Below are 24,767 nucleotides of genomic sequence, written 5' to 3'. Positions count from 1 at the left end.
ACTCATTGGAAAATACTCTGATGCCGGGAGGGATTGGGGGCAGGAGGAGAAGGGGACGACAGAGGATGAGATGGCTGGATGGCATCAATGACTTGATGGACGTAAGTTTGAGTGAACTCCAGGAGATGGTGATGGACAAGGAGGCCTGGCATGCTGCGATTCATGGGGTCACAAAGAGTCGGACACGACTGAGCAACTGAACTGAACTGAACTGATGAATGTGCTTGTGCTTTTTTAAAATCACCACCTGCGTCCCCTTTAATAAAACACGCAAGGTCGTGTGACAGGGAAGGGGGTGGGGCAGTGAAATGTGACCATTTACGACCACAAAATCCCCTCTGTACGCTAGTGCCTGGCAGAGAGGAGGGCAGCCCTATTTGTAGAAGGTGTCTTGGTGTCCAGGCCAGCAGAGAAGGCAGATCTTGGGCTGGAGCCCTCGAGGGGCATGGTGCCACCCTTGCCACGATCCATGCCCTCCACCCAGCTGGAGACGCTGAGCGCCTGGGCCAGAGCCAGGATGAGAATGCGACCGCCCCCCTAGCATGAGGGCTCCACCTCTTGCTGGCAGAGTTCCCTGATGGTCCACCCATGCTCGATGCAGTGCTCCAAGAATTTGCTGTTCTGCTGCAGGTCGCCCGAGGGGAGCAGCCACAGGTAGATCACCAGGTGGTCCACGGTGCTCTGGTCATTGAAGGAGGCCAGCAGGTTGGCTGCTGAGGCTGCTTCTCCACCCACTCGTTCAGGTCCATGAACGAGTGAGCTCAGGGAAGCCCTGGGACACCAGGTCGTCTTCGCTCTTGTCAGACACAGCCTTGAAGTGCTGCGATTCCTTGCTGTCATCCAGCAACGCCTCCAAGTGGGAGAGTCCGAAAGCGCGATAGAAGCAATTTCCACCCGCCCTGGTCTTGCGGATGTAGGAGTATTTCTGTGGCTGTCCTTGACCTTCTGTTGATGGATGTTGTCATCCTCTGCACACTCTCTGTGTAGGACCGAGAGCTCCAGCCGCTCCCAGACCAGCGGGTTCTGCACAGCGATCTCTTGCTGAATTAGGTCCGCTGGGCCATGATGGCTTCATGGGCAAGACAGTGAACACTTTCCCTGTCGCTGCCCAACGGCTCCTGCTTCTGCTCTGAGATTCCCCCACTGCCATCCTTAAACAGGTGGTGCTAGTGGTACAGAGCCCTGCTGCCAGTGCAGGAGACATAAGAGATGTGGGTTCAGTCCCTGGGTCGGGAGGATCCCTGAAGGAGGGCACGGCAGCCCACTCCAGTATTCTTTCCTGGAGAATCCCATGGACAGGGAAGCCTGGCGGGCTACAACTCAAAGGGTTGCAGAGAGTTAGACATGACTGAAGTGACTTAGCATGCGTGAATATAGACAGTAGCATATGTACATGCAAGTATATAAAATAGGTACACAACATGTGATGTATTTGGCAAAGGTGAGATCATGTGAGTACCAGGTGTAACACCGAGTACTTATGTGACTTACGATCAATCCCTATACCTTTGATTCCTGATCTAGAAAATAAGATATGGCTGCATTTTAACCATTACTATATGACAAGTGAATGTGTGCTATATGTGAACAACAGAAATTGCAGTGTTTGTGGCTCCGTAGATGGGCAGAGGGTAAAAGAGTCTTGGTGGGTGGTAGCTGTCCATGCAAGAGGCAGGATACAATGGGTCAAATGCAAAGGCATGAGGGTAAAGAATAAAAGTGGGATGCTAAGTGAATATTAGTTCAGTCTGTCCAGAGGAAGCCATTATGATGCTTATCATGACAAACTCTACCAGAGGAGAATGATGGCTGAAGCCAGTTGGAAAGACAGCCTTCTCCTACCTGACAAATAACTGTGCCCGCCTGTAATCAGGGAGAGTTCCCACCAAGTGTGCAGGTGCGGCTGGAGACACTCCAGGTGTCTTCATTGTTTAGCAGAATGTCTTTTTTTCTTTTAGTTTCTTAGAACAAAATTATGTAACGCATTTTTATAACTATTATAACTAATCATATTGACTATTCATTGAGTAATTGTATAGATCAGTTATCTTGGTAGATGCTGGCAATGATCCTTTTGTTTCCCCTTGACGTTTATGGAGGTTCTGTATCTGTGTTGGTTTGCAGCTCTGTGGGCTTCCCAGGTGGTGGTGGGGCTAAAGAACCCGCCTGCCAATGCAGGTAGATGTAAGAGACGCGGGTTTGATCCCCGAGTCAGGAAGATCCCCTGGAGGATGGCCTGGGAACCTATTACATATTCTTGCCTGGAGAATCCCATGGACAGAGGAGCCTGGCAGGCTACAGTCCTAGGGTTGCACAGAGTCAGACATGTCTGAAGTGACTTAGCACGCACACATGCAGCTCTGTATTGGATCACTGGAACTTTATAGCAATGAAATCACTCACTTTGAAACTGATGATGTGCTATAGATGAGCATTTGTGTACATCTATGAATTCGATAGTAGCTTATATTTCTATGTCTCATTTTCATCATCCATAAAGGTAAAACCTACCATCAATTTTATGGGGCAATTTTAAATACAACCTTTTTTGTGTGTGTGCTGTAATTCTATTATGTGCATTAGAGAAATGTTTTCCTTACTCCGTTTTCAAAGAGGTTACTTTACAAAAAAAAAAAAAAAGTTATTTTGATAGAACAGAATGCTGTGTCAATAGCTCCAAGTCTGGTACCACCGAGATTCCAGAAGCACCATTATTACTAATGTCTTAGACCATTGATTCTAGACAGAAAAGCTCAATAGGAGCAGACAAAGACATTGGCCTATTTTGAGAACACACACAGAAGTCCTTGGCTTGGGGAGCTGGAAAAACAAAGCAGTGAGGTGAAGGGACTCAATGCTCTCTTCTGAATAAAGGACATTTCCAATGGCTTTAATTGCACCAACAGCAGATGCTTCCTATGGAAGGTTAATTTGCACAAACACGAAATAAAATAAACCTACTCATGAACATTTTCTCGCCTAAGTCCCATTTAAAATTGAGCATCAGAGGACACTCAATTGATGCTGTGGGGATCAGGAAATGATGTGTGTGTTTTCTGCAGAGTTGTTTTATTGAAGCATCGCTTGATGGTTCACATTCTGATGGGCAGCCGGACATCCATTAAGATTTCTTCCCTAAAGGGTACAATTGCACATTTAAATACTGATCAATAAGACAGTAAAGCTTTTATTTCACTCCCAAACACTGTCAGGTCCGCCATTTGCCATGTGTTATCTGAGAGTCCTTTGCGTCGTATTGGATCTAATAATTGCTGGTGTTATCAGGTGGAATATTGTAACAGAGAGTTCATGAGTATCATGCACTGAGCTCCTGAGAGACAGAGAAGGTAGGTTTGGGAAACCACAGACACTTTGCTGTCGGCTGCCAAATAGTGTTTTTGGCGGATCACTGTCACAGAACTCTGTCAGAATTACTCTTTGGTGGACAATAAAAAATTCAAATGGCCATTCACTCATGGAGTAATGCTCGCTTTGGATGGATTGTAAAACGTAACGTGTCATAAACATTAAACGATCAGCCTTATTTACATGGCCCCAGCTTCAGTTACTCACTGACTATTGAAGGTGATTTTCAGAGGGTTGTGTAGACGTGTTTCTTGATTGTGTGTTGCTGTTGTGGGTGATTGAACCTTGTCTTTCCTAGATATGGAGGGTATAGCTTTGAACACTGCCATATCCATTCAAGAAAGGATGGTGCCTAGTTGACACGGTTGCTGCTGGCAGGACCCGTTTCAGAGGATCAGGCACCTAGGGCAGCTGGGCCAGACCAAAGGCATGAGGGCTGCTACCAAGCAGACACCACTGCATCAGATTCAGGGATTTCTCGCTGTCTGAGATCCCAGACCTCTCATCCCGGTCAACCTCTGCTAATTTCACCCACATGCGCTCATGAACTCCAAGTCTGTTGTCAGTCTGTTCAAAGAGGAGGTTCCCTCCACACCAGCATCTGGCTTTGAACTTCCTTTCCCATCTCATGATTGCACCAGCTTGGAACTGATGACCATCCCTCATCATATGGACTCACAGCTCAGCCTGCCTGTGAGTTGCCCTCTGCATTCTGCTCCTCCCAACTGCTGGGCAAGAGTTTGCTCTGGCATGTTGTCTAGACATGTAATTATGTGTGAGTGACACATCAAACCATTGCACGCACTTTGGTCATTAGAGCTGACCCAATCCAGGCACCTATAGGAAGAAAACTTCCAGTTGAACTCATATGGAACCTGTTTGCAAATTGTGGGGCAACAAGAAAGCTCTTACTTGATACAATGTTGCTGCTGCTGCTGTCGCTTCAGTCCTGTCTGACTCTGTGCGACCCCCTAGACGGCAGCCCACTAGGCTCCTCTGTCCCTGGGATTCTCCAGGCAAGAATACTGGAGTGGGTTGCCATTTCCTTCTCCAGTGCATGAAAGTGAAAAGTGAATGAAGTTGCTCAGTCGTGCCTGACTCTTAGCGACCCCATGAACTGCAGCCTACCAGGCTCCTCCATCCATGGAATTTTCCAGGCAAGAGTACTGGAGTGGGTTGCCATTTCCTTCTCTGTATACAATGTTAGGGAAAGGGAAAAAAAAAAAAAAAGGCCTGACCCAGTCTGAAGTTTCTCAGTGAATAGTATTGTGCAGGAGTGAGCAAGCCGTGGAAGCTGTTCAGGAAGAAAAATGAAGTGATTTTGCAGAACCTTTAAAACAGTTTTGATGCTGTTTAAGGTGACATCCAGGAGACCTATCTGGGAAAAACTGCTGTCATTGTTTGTAAGTCAAGAGGGTGAACAGTATTTTGTGTGTGTGTGTCTTAGCTTTGCCCAGCAGTTTTCCCCTATGAACTTGGAGGTCTTCGAGAAGTCCCCTGGCTTTAATATTTCATTTCTAAGCACTCATTTTCCTCAACAAACCCATAAGTGAGCCATTGATTAGGGTACAAACGGTTTGTTCATAGGTCTATTCAATTCTGAATTCTGTGCAATAAACATAAAAGGAAGACTATTCTCCCACACGTGAGACAGCTGAGTGCACTAAGCAATTCAGTGCTTTCTGGTAAGCAGCTGTGACTTTTTTTGTGTGTGTGTGTCCTTTTTGAGTATGAAACTCACCAAGTGCCCTATTGTAATGATAAATACCAAATAAAGCTTCCTTCACAAGGTGAAAGTGGCTGCAGGGGAGCATCCTTATTTTTGAGACATTTGACATAGGGTTAAATTTTCACTGGCAATAAGTCATAATGCCTTTTCTCCTATACTGTGAGGTTAGGCACACCTGTTTGAATAAGTCGTATAGGTGCTAAGCCTCTAGGTCAGCTTCGAGAAACTTTTTTTTTTTTCTATTCTCACAGTGAAGATCAGCTCAGAAATGGAGGTAAGGGAAAAACAAGGCTTATGGGAAAAATAAAACATTTAGCAATAGGAAGGGAAAAACATCCTTTCTGCATCTTATGAGGTACTTTCTTTAAAGAGAGAAAAATGTTTTGTGTATGTGTCTAAGAGTTAAACCGTATGGAGCTTTCATTCTGCATTGTAGAATTATCAGAAGAGAGCCCCACTCTAATGAGAAATCGAAATCTGATTCTTTGTAAAGAATTTGCTTTTTTTTTTTTTTGTATGGAAAGATGGAAACTTCCAAACTGAGTTTCCCTGCTCCTGCCGAGGCTGGAATTGAAATTTCTTTTCACAATGATGGAGCTGCGGGAGAGGTATCAGCCTCTCAGTCTGCAGACTGAGGGGAGCAGCATGGCGCTGACTCAGACTGACTTGCTATGGATTTCCTTTCAGCAAATTAAAATCTACCTCCCTGGGCAAGTCGAAAAAGAGGATGCCCTCACATTTTGCTGTATCTTACCAGAGTACCACTGGCATCCACCTCTCTCAAAACAATCCTTTTCAAAAGATTTTTTCTTTTCTTTTTTTTCAGATTTAAAAGATTGTTTTTAAGGTTTGTCTGCGTTTCAAACTTTCTTTCCTGAAAAAGGAAAAATCAGCTTGCAAGGGTCGATGAAGGGCAGAATTGAAAACGGCAGTTTGTTTTCTGGAGAGAAAGATCTTGGATTGTGATGGTAAAACTGGTTCACCATCTCAAGTGGAAGAAAAATGGGATGGGGGTGATTTAATTGACACTTTCATGTCTTCTGCTCCGTTAAGTCATCTGCTGTGTGTGGCTAGATGCTGGGGCAAAGACAGAAGTGACTAAGGGGAGATCCGGTGATGATTAATTTTATGCATCAACTTGACTCGTCCATGGGGTGCCCAGATAGCTGGCTAAACTTCATTTCTGGATGTATGTGAAATATTGACATTTGTCTCTTTGTTTTCTTTTTTTTAATTTCTGATATTATGTTTATTTATTTTTTCAATCTTTGATGTCATCTGCTTCCAGCATTTAAAAAAAATTTTACTGGAGCATAATTGATTTACAAAGTTGTGTTAGTTTTAGGCATACAGCAAAGTGATTCAGTTATACACATTCTTCTTCAGATTCTTTTCTCCTGTAGGTTATTACAGAATATTCAGTAAAGTTCTTTGTGCTGTACGTTAGGTCCTTGTTGATTCTCTATCTCATGAATAGTAGTGTGTATATGTTAATCCTAAACTCATGATTTATCCCTCCGCCACATTTCCCCTTTGGTAACCATTAGTTTGTTTTCTATATATATTAGTTTAAATAAATTCATATGTATCATTTTTTACATTAGATTCCACATATGAATGATACCATATGATGTTCCTTTCTCAGAGATAGTAGATAGTAGATAATAGATAATCTCTAGGTCAGTTCGTATTGCTGCAAATGCCATTATTTCATTTTTCATGCTGAGTAATATTCTTTTGTATATATGTACCACATTTTCTTTATTCATTCCTGTCAGTAGGCATTTAGGTTGCTTCCTTGTCTTCACTATTGTAAATAATGCTGCAATGAACACTGGGGTGCATGTGTCTTTCAAATTATTGTTATTATCATTATTTTTTCAGATATAAGCTCAGGAGTGGGATTGCTGGGTCATATGATAGTTCTATTTTTAGGCTTTAAGGAACCTCCATACTGTTCACCATAGTGGCCTTACCAATTTCCATTCCCACCAACAAGCTAGGAGCATTCCCTTTTCTCCACACCCTCTCCAGAATTTATTGTTTGTGGACTTTTTAGATGATGGCCATTCTGACTGGCATGAGGTGATATCTTTGTAGCTTTGCTTTGCATTTCTCTGATAATTGGTGATGTTGATCGTCTTTTCCTGTGCTCTTTGGCCATCTGCATGTCTTCTTTGGGAAAATATCTGTTTAAAACTTTTGCCCATTTTTGATTGGGTTGTTCATTGTTATTGTTGGTGGTGATTTTTTGGATATGGAACTGCGTGAGATTGATCACTTACTGTTTTGAAGATTAATCCCTTGTAGGTTTCTTCATTTGCAAACATTCCTCCCATTCTGTGGGGAGATGGGCTTCTGAATGGCTAGACTCAGGAAAGCACAGGGCACTCCCCACAGCAGGCGGGCTTTAGGCAGCCTCTTGAGAGCCTGCACAGGATGGAAAATTGGAGGAGAGCTGAACTCACTCATGCCGCCTGACCATGGAGTGGAGATGCTGACTTTCTCCTGCCTCAACCACCCAGCTCTCAGATCCTTGGAACCACAGCACCCGCCTCCTTGAGTCTCCAGCCTGTGGCCAGCAGACCATGGGATTTCTCAGCCTGCATGATTGGCTTCTTTGCTCTGCAGATCCTGTCTAGTACAGACCTGCTCCAGGTCTCAAAGTGGGGTTAGGTACTGCTCGTGATGTGGAAAGAAGTCCTTGTGATATCTGCATGTAGGAAGCACTCTTTCTCTTGATAGGAAGGAACTCTGCTTCACTAGATTCTGCCAATTGAAATCTTTATCAAAACTATTATGAAAATCAGAAGGGATATAGCATGAGTGTTCAAATACAAAAATAATGATAATAACTAATATTTATTATATGAAGTCTATTTATGTGTGCCATAAACACTAAGTGTTTTAGAAAATTATTTATTAAGGGGTCTTGCCATCTGTATGGCACTTTCATTGCTAAGGAAGAGATGTTTGGTTTTGAAGACACCATTGAGCAGGAAAGAAAAATCAGCTATAGGTGCCCTTGGATAGACGGTGAAGGCTAGAGATGAGGTGACTACTTGGCTAGGAACTGGGAACGAGTCTCTTCCATGAAGGTCGCTTCAGTTTCAGCTTTTTCAGAGATCACTGAGAAGACAAGTGATCTTGTCTTGGAAATGTCTTCAGTGGTGATGTGTGATATTGATTGTCAGATAGTTTTTAGTTTGAAGCCACCTTGGTGCTTGGTTAAATGAATAACAGAAGAGAAGGAAAAGATGAAAAAAAAATGCTAGAAAAGGCATCTCTAGCTCCTGGAGCTTGAAAGCAAGGTCAAAGATTTTATATTTGGCAGAGTGTTTTGGAATTGGGTTGGGGAGAGTACAAGAGTTTAATTAACAGGGATTATTAAATTGCATGAGTGTAAGAGATAAAGAATCTTAAATTGCATTGGGGTGGCGAAATGGAGAAATAGGCAAAAAAAATGTGCCAGGGAGAACAAAATATAATTTCCTCGGCTTTATAATCAGTGAGCCTAAGAGATTATTTCAGGGACTTGGGGTCTTCAAGGTAATTAGGACACGGCAAAAAGATAAAACACAGGAAGGCTCTATGAATTTGTAAGGCTATCAGAACATTGCCAAAGAAGAAAGAAAGAAAAAGTGAAGCCACTCTGTCGTGTCCGACTGTTTGCGACCCCATGGATTGAAGCCCGCCAGGTTCCTCTGTCCATGGGATTTTCCAGGCAAGTGTACTGGAATGGGTTGCCATTTCCTTCTCCAGGGGATCTTCTCAACCCAGGGGCTCTTTACCATCTGAACTACCAGGGAAGCCCCAAACATTGCCAGCTTCTAGGAAATATGTATCCCTCATGTCATCCTGAGAAGCAAGGATGCTGTGTTTTCTCCTTCACCTCAGAAATACCTTTTGCTTTCCACAGAAACCACTCTACTGTTTCTGAGTGAAAAAAGGGACTGGAAAGAGTGAATTAGTCAAAGTCACAATACAAGTGATAAAAATGTGAAAGAAATTATGTGGGTGCATAGTTTAAAGTCTAAAAGTTCTTTGCAGCTAGAGAAAAAAATATGTGAAAAAAGTTAGTGTTAATCATTCAGTCATGCCCTACTCTCTGCGACTCCATGGACTGGAGCCCACCAGGCTCCTCTGTCCATGGAATTCTTCAGGCAAGAATACTGGAGTGGGTTGCTATTCCTTTCTTCAGAAGCTAGAGAAACCCTTAGCTAAAGAGCTTAAGTTCTCATTGATAGCTAAAAAGCCATGAGATCAGAGTGTTGTCACTGTAAATGATTGTACAGTGCTCACCTCTACTTTGTATAGTTGTATTTTGACCATAATCATTAACTGCACTGTAAAAGTATTCTTTGCCTGTATAATATTAGTTTGTTATGATTTTCATACTCTTCATTGATATGTTACCAACATTTTGTTAGTAAAATGCCTGTTTTAAATAATGAAAATGGAACAATCGGATTATCATACAGAGCAGAGAGTGCCAAAGAGGAGGCAGCTTCTTTAATAGGGAAGAATTGGAGAAGAGAAAATGGTTTTGTGGGGACAAAGATGTTTTGTTAAACTGTTCGGAGGGATGGAAGGGCATTTCGAAGTGAGAATGACCATTAAATAATAACCTGGAAAATGTACAGAGCACTTCAGGGGATTAACATGCAGTTCAGCAAGGCTGGGTGGTAGAAGATGATACTAGGAAGGAAGATTAGAGTTAGGTTGAGTATTGGTATAGAAGTTGGAGCGATAACCTGTAGAAATGTGGAGACTTTGAAAAGTGCTTTTGTAGAATTACGGAACAGTATATGTACTTATGGGGCTTCCCCCGAGACAGCACTAAGGCATCCACCTGCAATGCGGGAGAGATAGGAGACTCGGCTTTTATCCCTGGGTCTGGAAGATCCCCTGGAGGAGGAAATGAAAATGCACTCCAGTATTCTTGCCTGGGAAACCCCTTGGATAGAGGAGACTGGTGGGCTACAGTCCTTGGGGTCCCAATGAGTCAGACACGACTGATCATGGATACATATGCATACATATATGTACTTAAATTGCCCAAAAAAGCATACTGTATATCTTTCCCATCTGCTCAGCTCGTAGTCAAACTCCAGCATCCACAGGTAACCAATTTTATTTGTTTTTCATGGATATCCTTCCAAAGGCTTTTTATGCAAAGATAAATGTACATTATTATTTCCCACCCTTTTACACAAAAGGTAGCATGTAGGAAACTTTATACACGTTTCCTATTTTGCTTTTTTTTCCTTAAAATATGCATTTTGGAAATTTTCTGTATTTTCTAAAAGCTAAAGGCTATGGAAGTGCTGTAGTTTATTTTACTGGTTTCCTGCTGTTATTTTAGTGGCTTTAATCTTTTACAAACAATGTAAATCTGTCACTTTGCATGTAGCAAGGAAACCTCAAGAATAAATTGCAAGAACTAGGGTTGTTGAGTTAAAAAGATATTGAGTTTCTAATTTTGATAGTTATCAAGGATTGTTACTTGTAGGAATTATGTTCACTTATATTCTTCATGGTACTTCTTCAATAGTTTTACCAACAGTGAGAGATACATCTTTTAAATTTTGACAGTCTTATCCATGAAATAAAGGAAGCTGGGAGGAGTTTAATAAGCACTTTTTTTTTTTTAGGAGTGGATTAGAGCATCTTGTTTTTATATTGAAATTCTTTTGTATTTTTTCCCCCATAAACTCACTATTTACTACTTTTGCCTATATTTGATTGGGTCATTGTTTTTTTTTTTTTACTTATAAATTTAAAGGCGTTAATTATAAATTAGTTATAGAAATCTTTAAAAGTTGTGTGGGTTGCAAATGTTTTTTTAATGGACTGTTTGCCTTTTGACTTTTCTCATGATGTTTGTTTTGTTTTCATACACTAGTGTTTGGAAAGGTCTGCATTTTTCCGGGGTTACACAAACAGTCTACCGTTCTAAGCCTTCTGTTTAATACTGGCTTTTAATCTTTGTTCCATTTTTTAGTTTATCTTGATGCAAAATGTGAGATAATATTACAGGTCGTACTTTTATGTCTAGTCAATTGCCTCCAAATATGCTCTTTCTTAATAATCTATCTTTCCTTAATTGACTTGTATTTTGTCACGTATCCAAAAGAGATGGCAGTTCTGTCTCAGTTCAGTTATAAATGTGCTGCAATTCTGAGTTTAAAAAGCAAGGTTTATTAGGCTTATGCATTTGTTCTCAATATTATGGGGAAGAAAATGTAAAAAGTAAAAATAATAAAATCCAGGGGAAACACTCAAAAACATGAAAAATGACAATAAAAACAAGAAAAAGGCAAGGGAAATCGCCTTCTCACATATCACATGCATATTATCAAAGTCCAACAATAAAGCCACATAGTTTTTTTTTACCCACATGAATAGATTTACAGCCCAGTGAACCAGTAGGGCTTCCAGTATAAAGCCTTTTCAGGGGCGCCAGGTCCTGTTGTTTGCAGCGGTGTTTATGCTCGACCTTTGTTTTGGATCTTGAAAGTCTCCCATGTTTAAAAGGGGCACCAGGGCGGGGGAGGCAGAAAGGGGAAGCGCAGGCATGAGGCTGTGTTCTCGAATGTTAATGAGCAGAAGCACCACCAGGGAATCCTGCTGCAGCAGCTCCTGAGTCGGTGGGGTGGGCCTGGGTGGGGCCTGGGGTTCCGCACTTGTGGCAGGCTCTCGCGGTGATGCTAATGCGGGCTGAGGGGCCAGGCGTTGGCAAGGCTCTGGTCAGACCGGTCGGGGTGGAGGCAGTGTCTGAACTAGGGCGTCAGTCTGGGGTATGGAAAGAATGAGGTGAAAGAGCATCCCTGCGGGCTCATAACAACCATTGACAGATTGAATGTGGGCGATGAGAAAAAGGTGGGAAAAGATTCAGAGTTTTCTAGCTGGGGAGATGCTTTCAACCTTTAAGAAAAAAGAGGAAGATAACCAGGAAGCTTGGCAGATGTTGAGTCTGAGTGTTTGATTTTGAGAGAGATTTGCCTGGGAATCGATATCAGACCTTAAATGTGGCAACGGAGTGACTGTCCAGACAGAGATATTGTTCAGTCGCTCAGTCGTGTCTGACTCTTTGTGACCCCATGGACTGCAGCATGCCAGGCCTCCCTGTCCATCACCAACTCGCGGAGCTTGCTCAAACTCATATCCGTTGAGTCGGTGATGCCATCCAACCAACTCATCCTCTGTCATCCCCTTCTCTTCCTGCCTTCAATCTTGCCCAGCATCAAGGTCTTTTCCAGTGAGTCAGCTCTTTGCATCAGGTGGCCAAAGTCAGATTAGAAAGCAGGAAAATAGTAGGACCAAGAATAGAACTTTGAGACATATCTGCATTAAAAATGGAGTTATGCAGAATAATCAGGGGTAGGAAAAAATGCAGAGAGAATTACTGGGTGAATACAGGGACCTGGGAAATCGACACCACCCTCTGCCATTTTTTGGGCTGTTGATAAGTGGTGTGACTGGGATTCCCCAATCTGTGAATGAAAAAAGGAGGAAACCTAAGAGGGAGCCTGTGTTGTTTAGGGTGCAAGAGAGGAGCCTCCAAGTGTGGAAAGAAAAGCACAATTGTTCCCTGATTTCCGTCAGGAAATCTACTTAAATTGGCCAGAAAGGTCCATCTCTTACCTTTCTGGGACTTAGAATACTTCTGGTCGTAGGTTCACATTTGCAGGAACCAGCTTTGCTTTTGCTCATCAGTTTCAGTATTTCTTCTCTGTAAATTAAAGTTCAATTAAAATCCAATCCACCTCCCTTTGTCTACAATCCCTTGGTTGGTTCTGCTCTCTGAGGTTAGTACACAATCAGAGTAATAAAGACCATGGGATCGACCAAGAAATTGAAAGTGATGGCTCTTTCCTCCAAAGGCTCGAGCTGAGAACTGGCAGATCAAGTTTCAATAAACCTGGAGTTAATCTGAGGATTGGTTGACTATTGCACACTCCCATAATAAAGCCTTTGAAGTGGGAACATGGAAACTCTAACAAGATCAGTCTAAATCAGGGATTGACATCATTTCAGAAATAGGTTGCCAGGATGCTGAGCCCCTTCTTTTTCTGTCGTGCGGGGTGTGGAGCATCGTTTGCCGACAGAAGCTTTCCCCAGTCATCAGGGTAGCATTGTCCCAGGCCTGTTTCTCCTGGCATCTCACGTGATGATCAGTTATTCGGCCTGAGGAAGCATCAATAGTGTCCTCAGGGAGTAAGTGAGGAGCAGCTTTAGAGTACCGAACATTTTCAAGAGGGAAAATAGGAAGAAATTACCTCAGAAGGGGTCAACCGAAGTAGCCAAATTTTGTTAACTAGAAAGTGAAAGAGAATCGCGAGCCATCTAGAAGTTGGAATTTGAAAGGGCACAGAAAGGAAGGTGGGAGATTACAGGCTTTGATTTGTCAAATTTTTTTGGCAAATAGCCCTTTCTGATACCTACTTTAAGCAAAAATAGTGAGTTGCTTAAGGTCGTTTTATATCTGCATGAGAGTCTAAACATAATAGAAGGATTTTAAAAATGTTTTAATGCTTTACTTACCTATATAGTATGTATATCCTTTTTTATTTTCTTTCTTTTTATTATTATTTATTTATTTGCTAGAGGCTAGAGTTCAATGCTGTCAAGCGAATCACTCCTTTTCATTCCCTTTGCCTTGCTCTTTTTGCTTTTCTCTTGTCCTTTTATTATAGGCCTGTTTACTGTCTTCCTCTTTAATAGTAATGGTAGATAAATAAGATTTTGAGAGTGTATTAAGTGCAATCAGTCTATTTTGTATAAATCCAAGATACACAGAAGCATTTCAACACATGAAAGATAGAGCTGAATTGCAAGTATTCTTAGGATTAGGTACATTTCCTTTTGTTTTTGTTAGACTTATCAAGTTGTTCCTATTAATACAATGCTCTCATGCATTATGTAACAGCTGAGAGCATGATCTGAAGTTTGAGAGTCCTGCATTTGAGAAGCTGTGTGTACCGAATCCCCACCTGCCACACTCTAATGCATCTGTGATCTAAGGGTGGTGCAAATTGCCTGATTTCCTACAGCAACTCATATCAAAATATTTCATCAAAGTTAATTAAAATTTTCAATATTTCTTGAGAGAAGCGCAAGGTATTGTGATCTTAAAAATAGATCTGTAAACAGACAGAATAGAGTTTGGGAGATGGAACTTTAATGAAATAAGAACGGGAAAAATACGTGAAGGAGAAAATCATGATGAATCATAAAATGTTAGAGTTTAAGCAGTCCACAGACATTATCTGCTCCAAGTCCTCATTTTAGGATGGAAGAACTGAGGTCCGTAGGTGTTATGTAAGGTCACAGAACATTGTAATGACTCCGATTCCTGCTCTGTGAACATAACTGTCTGGGAGAATGTCAGGCACTTGTGAATATTTCATTCATTTTTTTTTTTTTCCACTCACTAGGGTACTCTTGGGTGCTTTGAAACAGTAATTTCCCCACAGTAATCTCAAGCACAGAGGCTATCAAACTGTGTAAAAATTAAGCTGGGCTTTAGGAATTACTGAAAATGGCCTAGGGTATGGGATACCCAAGCTTGTAGCTCCAGAAATTCAATTTTAACTGCTTACCAAGAAATGATCAGGCATTGGGGAATGGTCAGATGCAAAACTGACTTATGTACCATAAATTTGAATGTGTTCCTGTAGGAAAAGTTGGAAACGGCGAGTGAATGAACTCTGTAAAACGTGTGTGATTCTGTGTATGGAATCGCATTGGTAACAAGGAGAATAAGGTAACTGTAATTGTTGTTTCAGAGTTGGGTCCATGCAGAAATCTCGGTTATGTGTAAATCATCTTCATTAATGTGATGGCCTGACATGACATCCGTATTTTCTTTGGGGCCAAATAAACAGTTTGTAGAAACCACCCTCTTGGGAGTAGTGGGGAATTCAGCCAACCCTTGCTGCAGATAGTCTGGTGCAGTGGAAAGCAGTCTGATTTAAAACTCCCAAGACATGAGTTCTAGTCTGAGTTGTACTGTTGTGTAAGCCCTATAATCTTGGGAAGGGCAAGAGATGGCCTTAAGCTTTAACTTTCTCATCTCCGAAATTCAAAAGTGAATCTCGGTGAATTCCAGTTGTTTCCCATGCTGACATTCTCCAGCCTCAAGGAGCTTTCCTGTTCTAGACACCACAAGCCCTTGTCTTCACATCTTCCTGCCTTGTGCAGACACCAGTCCTGACGTGACTACTCACTGATCGTAGTTTAATGATACACAACGATTTCTAAACCAGCTGTCTTAGTCAAGACAGAAAGTGGTACTGCAGCAGCTGTGTCCTCGAGTGTCGCTGCAGGCAGACTGCATGGTGCTGATGAGACCTGCTTGCTCCACACAAGGCAAGTGGCAGGCGTTTCCAGGAAGGTGCCAGGAGAGCCCATGGCTTGGATCAGTCCCCCTGAGGATGAAAAGGGTGGAGAGTCTCATCTCTAGGTTGAGTATTTGGTTGAGTTTCACTGCTACGAAGACCTGATTGTGTCAGTACCTCTCAGCCGACACTGAGCGAGCCGGGAAGTGATCACAGGCCATCTATGACCATAATGGACGGTGCTTTGGGGCAGGTAGACCCCAGTGTGTCAAAGCTCAAGAATCCTAACAAGAGTATGGGTGGTCATGATAGTGTCTGATCCAGCAGGGATTACTGAGAATAATCTAAAGACTTTGATGATTCAGGAAGCTTGTGTCTCACAAATCCACAGTGTGCACCTCCTTCCCACACCCCTGGGCTCCCTTTCTGGTGTGCGTGCTAGAATAGGGGTCTCGGTTCTTTTATTCCTTTGGGGATGAAAGCACTTTCACTCCTTCCCTAAATAGTGTCAAGGTTACGACTCCAACCCGGTGATGGACTCTCCCCTTCCTCAAGCTCAGGGCTGGTTGGTACCTCCTATAAACCTGGGCTAAAAGAGTAGTGATCCAAACCACCATGCCCATTGCTGTCGCTGGCCTGAGGCCAAAACTGAAATCCATCTTCCTTCTCCTTACTACCTCTTCTAGGTTTTCCCGTCTGGATTTACTGCCTTGTGGTGTGACCAGACCTTGAGCCTGAGGGGTTAGTTTATCTCCCTTTGTTAGGCCGTAGTTGTTATATTTTCCCCTCAAACAGTCACTGCCAGGACATGGAAGTACACAGAGGTTCCCACGTGGCCTCCACCTTTAATCCTCCCCATCTGGCTCCGCAGCACTGGGGCAACACTGTCTCTTACAGGGAATGAGGACCAGTGTCCTGGCCAGCGCAGAAGCTCCATATATGCTTGTGGGTGCTTTCCTCTGAAGGGCCCCTACTGCTTTTGAGTAGACGAGCAATCCTGCTGCAAAGTTTTCTCTTAAGAACCTGCTTTTTAGAAGCACTCTGGCACCGATGGTCTTAGCCTGGGTCTCCCATGGAGCAGAGAGCAAGCGAAACCTCAGTCTGTTCTCAGTTTACTTGTGAGTCCCAAGGATAAGGGTGTGGATGCAGGGAAAGTGTGAGAGAAGAAAACGCCAAAGGCTGGTCCTGTTGTTACTGCACTGGCCACCACTTTATCAAGAGCCGAGAGAGGCACTGGATTTGTGGACAGGTGTGTTCTTGGAGTGTGGGATTGTGAATGTGTGCAAGCGGGGGCCCTCGTGCAGCTCAGAGTAATGCACAGAGCGGGGAAAGAAGGATCCTCCTGCGCTTGGTTTCTTCTCATCTCTCCTCCCCACTGGCTACATCCCCAGGGCAGCTGCTTTCTCCATGACCCTTCTACTGTGCTGTCCGATGCTGTTGGGGGCCCTGAGGATGCCACATGCCACCCTCTTGGCGGGGCCCTTTGCCTCCTCCCAGCAGAGCAGGGTCGGCATGTGGGGCATGAGGGTCCTGAGACCCAGGGGTCGGTCAGACTGTCAGCCGTGGGGAAGCATGGCAAGATGTGACGGGGCAGACGGTGCATTTCTAGACCTGAGAAACAAGGCAGACTTTGAGAAAGTCTGAAAATGCACTTGGCCTTTTTGTCTGCTCAGATTTCATGTCCCAGAGATCTACTGTTCAACGCAGAGCCGATAGTGAGACCATGCTGTACAGTGAAAAATGTGCCAGGAGGTAGATCTTTTGTTGTGTTCTTATCACAAAAAATAAAGAGGACAGGAGGAAATGTTTGGAAGGGCGGCTGCTTATGGCATAGATTCTTAGCGGTGGTTTTGTGTGTGTGCACACATCACATGCACACTTAGTTGCTCAGTCACCTGGCTCTTTGCAAGCCCACGGACTGTGGCCCACCAGGCCTCTCTGTCCATGCGGTGTTAGTGTGTGCTTATCCCAAACTCAGCAAATTACATTCATTAAGTATGTAGAGCTTTCTGTATGTCAATCATATCTTGGTAAACAGTTTATTGTTATCATTGTTGTTATTTTCAATGGATTGTAGTTAATGGAGGAATGTAGTTAATGGAGGTATCTCATCACATGTCATATCTCATTTGATTTGACCTGGTGGCAGGTAATCCTGGTTAGTTCTGTCAGAAGATGAATGTTTGGCTGCCTAGTGTGAAGCTGCCTTTCTGACCATTTCTTTCCTTTCCTGAAAGGGGAATAGCAGATAATGACCACCAGAGTAGAGATGTGAAAGCTAGGAGGTAGACTTACCTGTGAGGTCGCAAGGGTCAGCAAGAGTGAACATTGACATTCTAGGAATCAGCAAACTAGAATGGACTGGAATAGGTGAATTTAACTCAGATGACCATCATATCTACAACTGTGGTCAAGAATCCCTTAGAAAAAATGAGGTAGCCATAATAGTCAACAAAAGAGTCTGAAATGCAGTACTTGGATGCAATCTCTGAAATGACAGAATAAAATATGGTCATTTCCAAGGCAAACTATCCAATATCACGGTAATCCAAGTCTATGCCCCAGCCACTAACGCTGAAGAAGCTGAAGTTGAATGGTTCTGTGAAGACCTACAAGACCTTTTAGAATTAACACCCCCAAAAGATGTCCTTTACATTATAGGGGAATGGAATACATAAGTAGGAAGTCAAGAAACACCTGGAGTGACAGGCAAATTTGGCCTTGGAGTACGGAATGAAGCAGGGCAAAGGCTACTACAGTTTTGCCAAGAGAGCGCACTGGTCATAGCAAACACCCTCTTCCAACAACACAAGAGAAGACTCTACACATGGACATCACCAGATGGCCCACACTGAAATGAGATTGATTATATTCTTTGCAGCCAAAGATGAGAAGCTCTATACAGTCAGCAAAAACAAGACTGGGAGCTGACTGTGGCTGAGATCATGAACTCCTTATTGCCAAATTCAGACTTAAATTGAAGAAAGTATGGAAAATCACTAGACCATTCAGGTATGACCTAAATCAAATCCCTTATGATTATACAGTGGAAGTGAGAAATAGATTTAAGGGACTAGATCTGACAGACAGAGTGCCTGATGAACTATGGATGGAAGTTTGTGACATTGTACAGGGATCAAGACCATCCCCAAGAAAAAGAAATGCAAAAAAGCAAAATGGATGTCTGAGGAGACCTTACAAATAGCTGTGAAAAGAAGGGAGGCAGAAAACAAAAGAGAAAAGGAAGATCTATCCCTCTGAATGTAGAGTTCCGGAGAATACCAAGGAGAGATAAGAAAGCCCTCCTCAGCAAGCAGTGCAAAGAAATAGAGGAAAACAATAGAATGGGAAAGACTAGAGATCTCCTCAAGAAAATTAGAGATACCAAGGGAACATTTCATGCAAAGACAGGCTCAATAAAGGACAGAAATTATATGGACCTAACAGAAGCAGAAGATATTAAGAAGAGGTGGCAAGAATACACAGAAGAACTGTACAAAAAAGATCTTCACGACCCGGATAATCACAATGGTGTGATCACTCACCTAGAGCCAGACATCCTGGAATGTGAAATCAAGTGGGCCTTAGAAAGCATCACTACAAACAAAGCTAGTGGAGGTGATGGAATTCCAGTGGAGCTCTTTCACATCCTGAAAGATGATGCTGTGAAAGTGCTGCACTCAATATGCCAGCAAATTTGGAAAACTCAGCAGTGACCACAGGACTGGAAAAGATTAGTTTTCATTCCAGTCCCAAAGAAAGGCAGTGCCAAAGAATGCTCAAACTACCACACAATTGCACTCATCTCACACGCCAGTAAAGTAACGCTCAAAATTCTCCAAGCCAGGCTTCAGCAGTACGTCAACCATGAACTTCCAGATGTTCAATCTGGTTTAAGAAAAGGCAGAGGAACTAAAGATCAAATTGCCAACATCACTGGATCATGGAAAAAGCAAGAGAGTTCCAGAAAAACATCTATTTCTGCTATATTGACTAAACCAAAGCCTTTGACTATGTAGATCACAATAAAGTGTGGAAAATTCTGAAAGAGATGGGAATACCAGACCACCTGACCTACCTCTTGAGAAATCTGTATGCAGGTCAGGAAGCAACAGTTAGAACTGGACATGGAACAATGGACTGGTTCCAAATAGGAAAAGGAGTCCATCAAGGCTGTATATTGTCACCCTGCTTATTTAACTTCTATGCAGAGTACATCATGAGAAACACTGGGCTGGAAGAAGCACAAGTTGGAATCATGATTGCCAGGACAAATATCAATAACCTCAGATATGCAGATGACACCACCCTTATGGCAGAAAGTGAAGAGGAACTAAAGAGCCTCTTGATAAAAGTGAAAGAGGAGAGTGAAAAAGTTAGCTTAAAGCTCAACATTCAGAAAACTAAGATTGTGGCATCTGGTCCCATCACTTCATGGCAAATAGATGGGGAAACTGTGGAAATAGTGCCAGACTTTATTTTTCTGGGCTCCAAAATCCATGCAGGTGGTGACTGGAGCCATGAAATTAAAAGACGCTTACTCTTTGGAAGGAAAGTTATGACCAAGCTAGACAGCGTATTAAAAAGCAGAGACATTACTTTGTCAACAAAAGTCTGTCTGGTCAAGGCTATGGTTTTTCCAATAGTAATGTAGGATGTGAAAGTTGGACTAAAAAGAAAGCTAAGCACTGAAGATTTGATGCTTTTTGAACTGTGGTGTTGGAGAAGACTCTTGAGAGTCCCTTGGACAGCAAGGAGATCCAACCAGTCCATCCTAAAGGAGATCAGTCCTGGGTGTTCATTGGAAGGACTGATGTTGAAGATGAAACTCCAATACTTTGGCCACCTGATGCAAAGAGCTGACTCATTGGAAAAGACCCTGATGCTGGGAAAGATTGAGGGCAGGAGGAGAAGGGGACGACAGAGGATGAGATGGTTGGATGGCATCACTGACTCAATGGACATGAGTTTGGGTGGACTCTGGAGTTGGTGATGGACAGGGAGGCCTGATGTGCTGTGGTTCCTGGGGTTGCAGCATCAGACACAGTTGAGCAACTGAACTGAAGGGTCAGCATCCTTCATGGTGTCTTGTTGCATCAGTTGCAGAAGCTGAAGACCCATGTGTTTTCTTCAGACTCAGCATCTCATGTATCCTTGCCATGTGGACCTGGATGCTCCTGACTCTAGAGTCTGACTTTTTTACTTTAGGTCGAAGTCTGTTGATGGACTGAATAAAATGCTTGGTTTTCTTAGAACGTTAGCACATAAAGGGATCTTAATCCAAACCCTTCATTTGAGAGAGGAGGGGATTGAGGGACATAGAATTTCTGACTATTCCAAACATACACTGTGCTTCTCTTAGAAAATCCTTTTTTTTTTTTTCTTATTGTTTAGGGAGGAAATATACCAGCAACTTTCCCCAAGTAGCATCGCATCACTAGCAGAGGATAAGCAGTTGTGTGGGAAAGGCAATAATAAAGAGGATATTTTTGTTTTTAAATATGAAATGTATCTTGTATCTAAATATATCCTTATGTATTAATCCCTAAATGATAAGGACATTGTGTGTGAGGATTTTAAGAGTAACATAAAAGATGATATCATCCAGATAGCACTGAGTGAAATCATAGGAATGGCAAAATCTCATCTCCAGGTCTTCCCAAATTACCTTTCCTCCTGGTAATGGACTCAGGACTGAGTTGGATGATTTTGAAGAAGACAAAAATCAGATAAAGCCATTCTCTTTCCAGCAAAATATCTGTGTATTTCATCTGGCTGAAAATTCCCATCAGCCAATCAATTTTGCCAATATCAATATTGATAAAAAGAATATTATTCCCAAATTCTACAGTTCTAGAAAAGGAAAGTGTGTGATGTTCTGACGAATTGGTTTTTAGGGCTCTACACACAGTGCGTGTGTACGTGTGTGAAATAGGATTTGATAGACCTGTGTTGCTATCTCGAGACAGAAGGGAGATGAAGAGGTGGTGCACCTAGGGTGCCAGCAGTAATGTCATCAATTAACAGGATCTGGAGTTTGAACATGATCTTAGAGGTCATCCAGATGAATCGCCCGATTTTGATGGAGATCAAAGTGAGCCTTGGAGAAGTGGCCTGATAATTAGGAACAGACACACAACGACCATTTAATTTTCGAGTCTTGAAGTCTTCTGTTTTCATTTTGGCTAGGGTGTGAAAAGATAGTCACGCATAAAGGAAAAATTAATTAATTAGCAAAGAGAAAGTCTCCATCCAGTGGAAAAATAGAGGCCTTTACTCTGCCCGTGTTTTGTAACTTCTTTCTCTGGCTCCTCCTGTTGCATTATTTCGATGGTGGAAGCTATCTCCCTAAGAGTTGGTATATTGAATTCCCCTGCATGTGTTCTGAGAGATTGAGTTCATTTGACTGTTGATTCCTTAGTGCAGCAAGGTATCTCAGAAAGAGATGGTGAGGTAATTTAATTGAAGACCATAGCATCCATTTCAGTCCTCCTTTTCAGATTCCCACGTCGTATTCCAGCATAGCCGTGGTATCCTGTGGACTCAAAGTGAAAAGTCTATTATCAGAGCTCACAAACTTTATACTCACGCAGTACAGTTTTATAGCAAGGTTCAGTGATCACAAAATAGAAAAGGCCCAAGCAATACACTGGAGAATGATATGACTTGAAACTGTAACCATCAGGAAGAAAAGTGCACAGATAACCACCAAGGTGTGGGAAAGAGTGTCTTGCCGAGTCAGGCTGTCTTAGCAGGAACTCCCGTGTGTCTCTGTGCTGCTCTGCTCAGAATATTCTAGGCCATGTCCTTCTGCTCTGTAAAGCCCTTTTGTTGATGACTCAGCGCTTACTGATTTATGTAGATCAAGTGATCTATATAAATATTGGTTTATATAGATTTCAGTTTAGTGCTTTGGGGGCTTCCTAAGAGGCTCATTGGTAAAGAATCCACCTGCCAGTGAAGGAGACCCAGGTTCAGTCCTTGGGCTGGGAAAAGCCCCTGGAGAAGGGAAGGGGTATCTTAGCAACTAATCCAATAACAAAGCTGCTGTGCTTTGTAGCAGCTCCATCTTTTAAAAAATACTTTTATATACACATATATATGTATGACTGAGTCCCTTCAGTGTTCACCTGAAACTCACATTGTTAATCGGCTATAGTCCAATATGAAATAAAAAGTTTAAGGAAAAGAAAATACAGTCAGTGCATTTGCTATCACTGCTGGCTGCTGCAGGTTGCCCAGAGCTACACTTGTAATAGCAACTTCTGAACTGGAAAGAAAATAAACTATACTCCCTGAAAAAAGGTACTTTTAGATACATTTATATGTGTATGCATAGACCATGCCTACATGCACCTATATAATTACGTACAAACATATATTTATATACACATACATACACAGATGAACTAAGTCAGCTGTGCTGTGCTGTGCTTAGTTGCTCAGTCATGTCTGACTCTTTGTGACCCTGTGGATTGTAGCCCGCCAGGCTCCTCTGTCCATGGGGATTCTCCAGGCAAGAATCCTAGAGTGGGTTGCCATTCGTTTTTCTAGGGGATCTTCCCAACCCAAGGATTGAACCCAGGTCTCCTACATTGCAGGCAGATTCTTTACTTTCTGAGCCACCAGGGAAGCCCAAGAATACTGGAGTGGGTAGCCTATCCCTTCTGTAGGAGATCTTCCCGACCCAAGAATTGAACCTGGATCTCCTGCATTGCAAGCAGATTCTTTACCAGCTTAGCTACCAGGGATGACAAAATAAACCAGATGATTCATTCCTTGAGTACATTTGAAAAGTGGTAACCAAGATGTTTCTGAAGTCAGGGCGATGCTGACTCCACCACAGGGCAAGTCCAAAACCATCTGTGGGAGATGACAGACTTGGCTACTGGGGACACCAAAGAGCTTGAAACTTTGCAGTGAAATGACTAATTCTTACTTCCCCACTCGTTGGGTTTCTCCTCTGCAATTGCGGCCCTGCCTGGAGTGTGTTCAGGTCACAGTCCCTGAAGTGAGGCTGGTTACGACAGCCTGCAGGAAGCTATGTGGACTCCCATCCCTGCAAGCCCGGTCTTCACACCTGTGAACCACTGGTCCACAGATGATGCTCTTCTGCACCATGGAATCCCCCGGAGAGGCCACTTCCTGAAGATGGGTTTCCATTCATTGACCTTTTCACAATATGTGTTTGGGGTAGGTCTATTTAAAGAAAGACACTGTGAGTCCCAGGGTCCCTCACTGGAGGACAGGAGCACGTGCTGTGCTTTCCGCTGGTGTCAGGCAAGTAACAGTGCTTGTCCATGTAGGCACTTTGGGATAACAGTTTCCTAGGAAGAAGAAGGATGGGGAGCAGAAGTCACTCACAAGTACGAGCCACAGTCTGAGGCTGTTTGAGTGGTTAAAGCCACTGTTTTAGGGCAAAAGAGGTTTCCAGGAAGGAATAACAATAAGAGGGAATCAAGGAGGATGGGAGAGGACTGATCTGGAGCTGTGCTGGTGGTAGTCAAGCCAGGACTCATAAAACCAGCAGTGCAGACCCAGAGTCGGCCAGCAAGACATAAATGTGTTTGCCTCAAAGTGAGGCACTGAAAACAACCATTAAAATGAAGTTCACATATGGATGTGAGACTTGGACTGTGAAGAAGGCTGAGCGCCGAAGAATTGATGCTTTTGAACTGTGGTGTTGGAGAAGACTCTTGAGAGTCCCTTGGACTGCAAGGAGATCCAACCAGTCCATTTTGAAGGAGATCAACCCTGGGATTTCTTTGGAAGGAATGATGCTGAAGCTGAAGCTCCAGTACTTTGGCCACCTCATGCGAAGAGTTGACTCATTGGAAAAGACTCTGATGCTGGGAGGGATTGGGGGCAGGAGAAGGGGACGACTGAGGATGAGATGGCTGGATGGTATCATGGACTCGATGGACGTGAGTTTGAGTGAACTCCGGGAGATGGTGATGGACAGGGAGGCCTGGCATGCTGCAATTCATGGGGTTGCAAAGAGTTGGACACGACTGAGCGACTGAACTGAACTGAACTGATATCTACATATAAATGTAGATATATATATATATATATAGTGTTAGTTGCTCAGTCATGTCCAACTCTTTGCAGCACCATGGACTGTAGCCTGTCAGGCTCCTCTGTCCATGGAATTCTCCAGGCAAGACTACTGGAGTGGGTTGCCATTCCTTTCTCCAGGGGATCTTCCCGGCCTGGGGATCGAACCTAAGTCTCATAAGTTTCCTGTATTGGCAGGCAGAATCTCTACCGTCTGAGCCGCCAGGGATGTGCATACACACACCTAGCTAGTTCATTCATATGCAACACAT

The 24,767-nt window shown here is 43.1% G+C and overlaps 1 pseudogene; it reads right to left on the bottom strand.

Annotated features, from left to right (window-relative positions):
- Nucleotides 1-345: 345 nt before the first annotated feature.
- The window catches only part of LOC138430797 (ubiquitin thioesterase OTUB1-like), a 64,900-nt pseudogene continuing 40,478 nt past the window's right edge, over nucleotides 346-24,767 (bottom strand).

Source organism: Ovis canadensis, chromosome 26, assembly GCF_042477335.2.
Source record: "Ovis canadensis isolate MfBH-ARS-UI-01 breed Bighorn chromosome 26, ARS-UI_OviCan_v2, whole genome shotgun sequence".
NCBI lineage: Eukaryota > Metazoa > Chordata > Mammalia > Artiodactyla > Bovidae > Ovis > Ovis canadensis.
This window is presented reverse-complemented; position numbering and strand designations above follow the sequence as displayed.